Source organism: Hemiscyllium ocellatum, chromosome 6, assembly GCF_020745735.1.
Source record: "Hemiscyllium ocellatum isolate sHemOce1 chromosome 6, sHemOce1.pat.X.cur, whole genome shotgun sequence".
Lineage (NCBI taxonomy): Eukaryota > Metazoa > Chordata > Chondrichthyes > Orectolobiformes > Hemiscylliidae > Hemiscyllium > Hemiscyllium ocellatum.
This window is the reverse complement of record NC_083406.1, coordinates 80,863,282-80,869,281: the sequence shown is the minus strand read 5'-3', so window position 1 is coordinate 80,869,281 and position 6,000 is coordinate 80,863,282. Positions and strand designations below refer to the sequence as shown.

At 36.7% G+C, this 6,000-nt stretch overlaps 1 long non-coding RNA gene across 1 annotated transcript in view; it reads left to right on the top strand.

The window, feature by feature from the left end:
- The first annotated feature begins 720 nt into the window (after window positions 1-720).
- LOC132816462 (uncharacterized) overlaps window positions 721-6,000 on the top strand; it is a 29,609-nt gene continuing 24,329 nt past the window's right edge. The window contains exon 1 of the long non-coding RNA XR_009644801.1: window positions 721-818. This is a non-coding gene — a long non-coding RNA (uncharacterized LOC132816462). The remainder of the gene's footprint in view (window positions 819-6,000) is intronic.

Here is a 6,000-nt window from a genome sequence, read left to right as displayed (position 1 = left end):
GGCTACTTGGTCTGAAAAATGGCGTGATTGGTGATTTCTTTGGGATAGGTGTTGGATCTACATTTAAATTCTTCCATTCATAGGACATTATATTCCTGGCGAATCTCACAAAACAGTTGTGGGATGTGCATCTTTTACGATGGGAGCAAATTTAGGTACGTTCCAACCACCCAAATGTTAAACTAAGCAAAAAAGGAACAAATGTTAATCTCAGCTTTCCTGACCTTTATTATCATCTCCTCAGTTTAACTTTGCATTTAACTAGCAGAAATTTTGCTAGCAATTGCAGATGGAATTAGCAATGTCTGAGCAAGTAATTTACTAAAAGAAATAAGCTATCATGTTCTCAACACTTCGCAAATTAATGTACATTTAAAATGAGGTCAATTAATGGCAAAAGTGAACTGATATGACTTATCCATGAACTTATTCCAAAAATTCCTTACTTATAAAATGGTTAATGCACATGCACTGCGCAATTTCCAGTAATTGAAATACAATACAGAATACTCCACATTTTAACCTACCGATGAAGCTTTTGTATATGTGTGGCTGTGCTATTTAAATTTACAATCGGTATTGATTCTGATGTGGTAATGCCATTGAACATAAATGGGGTGGGATGATTAGTCGCTCTTTGGGAATTGCTCATTTGGAGCATTTTGCTTACATGTTACTTTTTAACTTGGTGATTTCATTGAAGCACACAATTCTTAAAGGACCCAACAGGGGAGATGTGGAAAGAGATTCTTCCACACTGAATTCCTGGTTGATGGACCTCAGAAAAAGGTGTATGCCATTTCTGACAGATGTGAATGGTGAGTGTTTGAAATCTTCTGTCCAATTATCTGTGGAGTCTCTGTCATTGAGTATATTTAAAACTGTTACTGATAGATTTCTACGTGTTAAAGATATTAAGGGATTATGTAGAGGAATACATGGAAGTGGAACATCAACTGTCATCTAGCTGGATGGTAACAATTTTGTGGGGTTGAATGCCTATTCCCGCACCTGTTTCTTCTGTTGCTTGGTTTTATTCCACTTAGATACTGTGCTGTGTCTGATCTTCATATTACTGAAAAGTGTCTAAAGGCATTTGAGCAAATGCAAAATAGATGCGTAAAAATGATTGAGAGGATATACTTATTAGGAACGGCCAAAAAGCTGGAACTGTACTTTGGAAATAGGTGAAATGCAGTAATACAAATGGATTTATTTAAAAATATAAATTATAGCCTCTTGTTTTGAGGGAAACCAACACTACAACATGCCATAACTTTTAAGATCATGACCAATAAATCCAATGGGAAATTCAGGACAAGGTATTTGTGTAGTATGATGTAAGGTGTGTGATTTATATCAGTTGTTATGTCCTGTTATGGTTTTTTTAAATCTTGACCTATTGGCATATGGCTCTGAATATTTAGTTTCCAGCTTTGATCACCTTGTAACCATGTCTCTGTAATGGGTGTAAGGTCATAATTTTTGTTCCTGCTTTATTAGCACTACATCCATAAACATTCGCACTCTGTGCCATGACTTTTTGTGGCATCTTGTGTACCTTTTACAAGACACTGCAAAAATTTGTCAGGGCTTCTTAGACAATAACCTTCCAAACCTGAAACCATTTCCATCTTGAAAGACAAGGAAACACTACACCTGCAAGTTCCTATGTATGCCACTTGCCATCCTGACGTGGAGATATATTGTTAGAGCTCTCTTCCTAACAGTGGGAGTACCTACACCAAATGCATTCCAGCAAGTCAAAAAGGGAGCTGACCACTGCCTTTTCAAAGGCACCGAGGCATGGTCTATACATGCTGGGCCAACCAGCATAAGCTGGCAGCATGTGAATTAATAAATTGGAAACAGTTACACTAACAGAGATGTCATTAACTTGAAATGTTTACAGTTTCTCTCTGCACAGATACTCAATGATCTGCTGAGCATTTCAACCATGTTCCACTTTTGTGGGATAAGGGTTTGACAATTTCTTTTCCTCTGCTTCTCATCCCAATCCATGATTGACATTAAAAATAAAGTATTGAGACTTTGCATATATAACACATTTCGCCCCTGATGGTCACCCAGCTTTCCTACTTACTTGAACTAATTTTCAAAGGAAGGGAATACTTGTACTCAGTTGTAGCCCATTCTTGGACAAATCGGTTAATGGAATTTAAGATTGACAACAAAAAACTAAATAAGCCAAAGCAGTTTGGCATGTTAATTAGTGTAGGCAGGAAGCACAGTATTGTTTATGGTTGAAGCAAGAATATTTATAACTTGAACACTTTACAGTTCTTAATCTCAGAAAAATTTTAGGTAGTTTCTTTTTGCCTAATTTTGTCAGTTTTTAATAAAGCAGAATACTGATCATTGCCCAAAATCAGAAAATGAACACTGAACAAGTTGAACACTATTGTGGAGTGACTGGGCAAATTGGTGGTTCCTAGTTTTAGTTGTTCCAAGTTTCTAATAAGAAAATTCGTAGATTTGACCAAGATTTTGGCCATATTGATGCATCTATTTACTGTAATTGTTTTATCATACGGTTATTAACTATCTGAAAGTTAATTTTGCAAGATGTTCACTATGGCCATGTTGCTGATCATCTCTGGTCACTGGTCTAAAAATCTTGGAACTCTTTTCTTGACTGCTCTATGTAGGTGTATTTGCAACTGTTTAAATAGCAGCAGTTCCCAAAGATAACAAATCACCAGGTTCTTAATGGCAATAGGGATGAGGAATAATGCTGACTGACCACTGATGCTCACTCATCTCAACAATGAACCAAAAAAAGTTGAGATTATATTGAGGCCAGTAGCAGATAACTCACTTTGGTTCTCATATACTGTGTTTCCCATCAAATTTGCCAGTCTCTATAGAAAAATAGAGTACATGTTTTATGCCACATTGGTGAGATTTCTTATCATGCTACCGTTTTGAACTCTGATGTGGGGTTATTGTTACATTCTGTCTCTATTTGTCATGTATACTGTTTGCTTCTAATCACTCTAAGTGCCCTTTGTCGTTAAAGAAGTGGAAAAGGGCATTTATCATCTGAACAATTTGTGATGATGTCTTAAAATATATCTAAATAATTTTGAAGTGATCATTTTTGACAAATCTTTTGAAATTTATTTATGCGCCTATATCTCTGTACTGATGGTGGTATCAGCTGAATCACGATGAGGCATTTTCTTTTCTTTTTCCTTGTTCCATTGAGAAGGTTTCCTGTCTGGTCATGATTTTAATTGCACTTGAAATAAAGAACCACAAATTTCATAATAGGCACAAGCGATTTGATCCACGTTGTCTTTTTTAAAATCCCAACATAATCATCTCATTCGGTCTGTTTCCATAACTTCCCTTTAATCTTTTCATCTTCATTTGTAAGATATTGTCTAACATTTTTGTGAATGTGTTGGAATCAATTCAGTAATGGTTGATGCCAGAAATTCCACTTCAAACTGATGAAAGACAGAGACCAAACTTGGTACCATTGCAACCACTTCAACTAAGGTTAGAAGTGAAACTTAAACTATATTTGTTGTTTGAACTGTTTAATTACATTGAGATATGTCTTTGCCAGCTCCACTGGAGAGCTGCCTGTGTTATGTCTGTAATGTACTTGGGGATGATCAATATTAAAGCCAATTTAGTGCAATTGAGTAGGATCACTTCTGCAGTTAGCGTAGATAGAAGCAGAAAAATTACTAAACCATTTAAATCTGTAATTTTGCTGTTGGGAATGCTGTTCCAATTTGATGATTAAGTAGAAGTACTGTTGGGGTGAAGCGTAGCTTTAACCAGCTATGATAGTTACTTGTTGTGAGAATATTATGCTAGCCTTGAGTGGCAGTCAACTAAAATAGTCCCAAGCATTTAAATCCCATAGTCCAAAAGGTTCTGGAAACAAGGAGTCAGATGCCCTCATGAGTGCTGACAGTAAGCTGAATTAAAACCATATTTCAGTTGGATAAGGGAAAACCAAGGAGCATGACCCAGTGATGTGAGCATTTTTAAGAATTGAGTATCTTGAGCTCTATCTATCCTTATATGGGAATCATAACACGGTGGCACAGTGGTTAGCACTGCTGCCTCACAGCGCCAGGGACCTGGGTTCAATTCCTGCCTCAGGCGACTGACTGTGTGGAGTTTGCACATTCTCCCCGTGTCTGCGTGGGTTTCCTCCGGGTGCTCCGGTTTCCTCCCACAGTCACAAAGATGTGCGGGTCAGGTGAATTGGCCATGCTAAATTGCACGTAGTGTTAGGTAAGGGGTAAATGTAGGGGTATGGGTGGGTTGCGCTTCGGCGGGTCGGTGTGGACTTGTTGGGCCGAAGGGCCTGTTTCCATACTGTAAGTAATCTAATCTAATCTAATCTAATAAGTAGTATTGAAATATGCGTTTGTTAATATTGTGGCAGCGATTATGCTAGACAACCCACAATATTCTGTTATTGTGATGCTCCCCATTTCTTCCTTTGACTATGTCTTTCATCAAATCTCTCAGTACTTGACTGCATTAGAATTTGTATAAACATATTGTTTTACATTAAAGTTGCAGTAAGAAGTAGAGCAGAATGATAATACTAAAGATAAGCATGAATATGCTTAAGTTCACAAGGAAAACTGCATTAAAAATATGAATTTAAAAATGTGTTGCTGGAAAAGCGCAGCAGGTCAGGCAGCATCAAAGGAACAGGAGAATCGACATTTCAGACATAAGCTTATGCCTGAAGCGTCGATTCTCCTGTTTCTTGGATGCTGCCTGACCTGCTGCACTTTTCCAGCAACACATTTTTAAGCTGTGATCTCCAGCATCTGCAGTCCTCACTTTCTCCTCCTTTAAAAATATGAATCCCCTGATAAAGATTTGGTACTTAATGAACCATTGCATCAGTTTAATTTTTAAAGAAAAGCACATGATTTAGGAGTACTGTTATATACTCAGGTATATACTCGTGTCAAAACATATTTGGAATGATGGAATCACAATTACTTGTATGCTTGTTACAGAATTGTCACATTCTGTATGAAATAAATGATAAAACTACACATAGGAAATATTGTTTATTGGTTTTCAACTACTAATGAGGTGTTTGAAGTAAGAGCAACTATTGAAGGGGTTCATTTGAGCCACTTAAAATGAATGGTGGCCCAAAGGTCTTGTTCCACCATGTTTTGTACTTTATATTTAAAGTAATGGTGTGTGTTGAATTACTTTTGTATTTGGCAGAAATCTTTTCTGAATTGCCCACAAGGTCATAATTTAAGGACAAGAAAAAATTAGTCGTCTGCTGTGGCCTACTTAATAGGTTATGTTCAATCCTGCATCTGCCACTGGCTTTCTATTCACTGTTGATCCATGTCTCACTATCTAATGTCTATAAAAGATTCATTAAGTCTATTATCCTGTTTCTGTATAATATTGAAGGCACATAGATTATATTTTCGTGGTTTGCACTTCTACAGTTCCCATTGCTCCTTCAGATGGACCAAAGAATTGGGCATATTTTAAGGTTTATGATACCCATCTCAGAATTTTGAATGAGAACAGGGGTCTCTGTCTGACTTCTCAACACTAGGGATATCTGACTTATTTTGAGCTGCGTGTGCCATTCAAGAGCACAAGCAGTGTTTGGTTTTGCTGACAAAGCTCCAGAGGATCTAAACCAGATTTGAGCTACAGTAAGCTGTTTAGATTTGACATTACATAAATGTTTGTATTAAAATGATATATTCTTTTGTTTTGTACTGTTCATTATGCCTTGTATAAATAAAATTATTTATTGCTTCATAGTCTGTGTCTGTCTTGTAAGGAGTGCACTGATTTTTGGCAAATATAATATATTCCTAATGTTGGGATATGGAGGAAGAACGTTTTTGTAGTATTCCTGGATCTTGGCATAAATGATCTTTTTGAGGCAAAAAAAAGTACTCCAGATTTTAGGGTTTTATTGAGCTAATTGGTGATGCTGAATTTGAGGAAAAT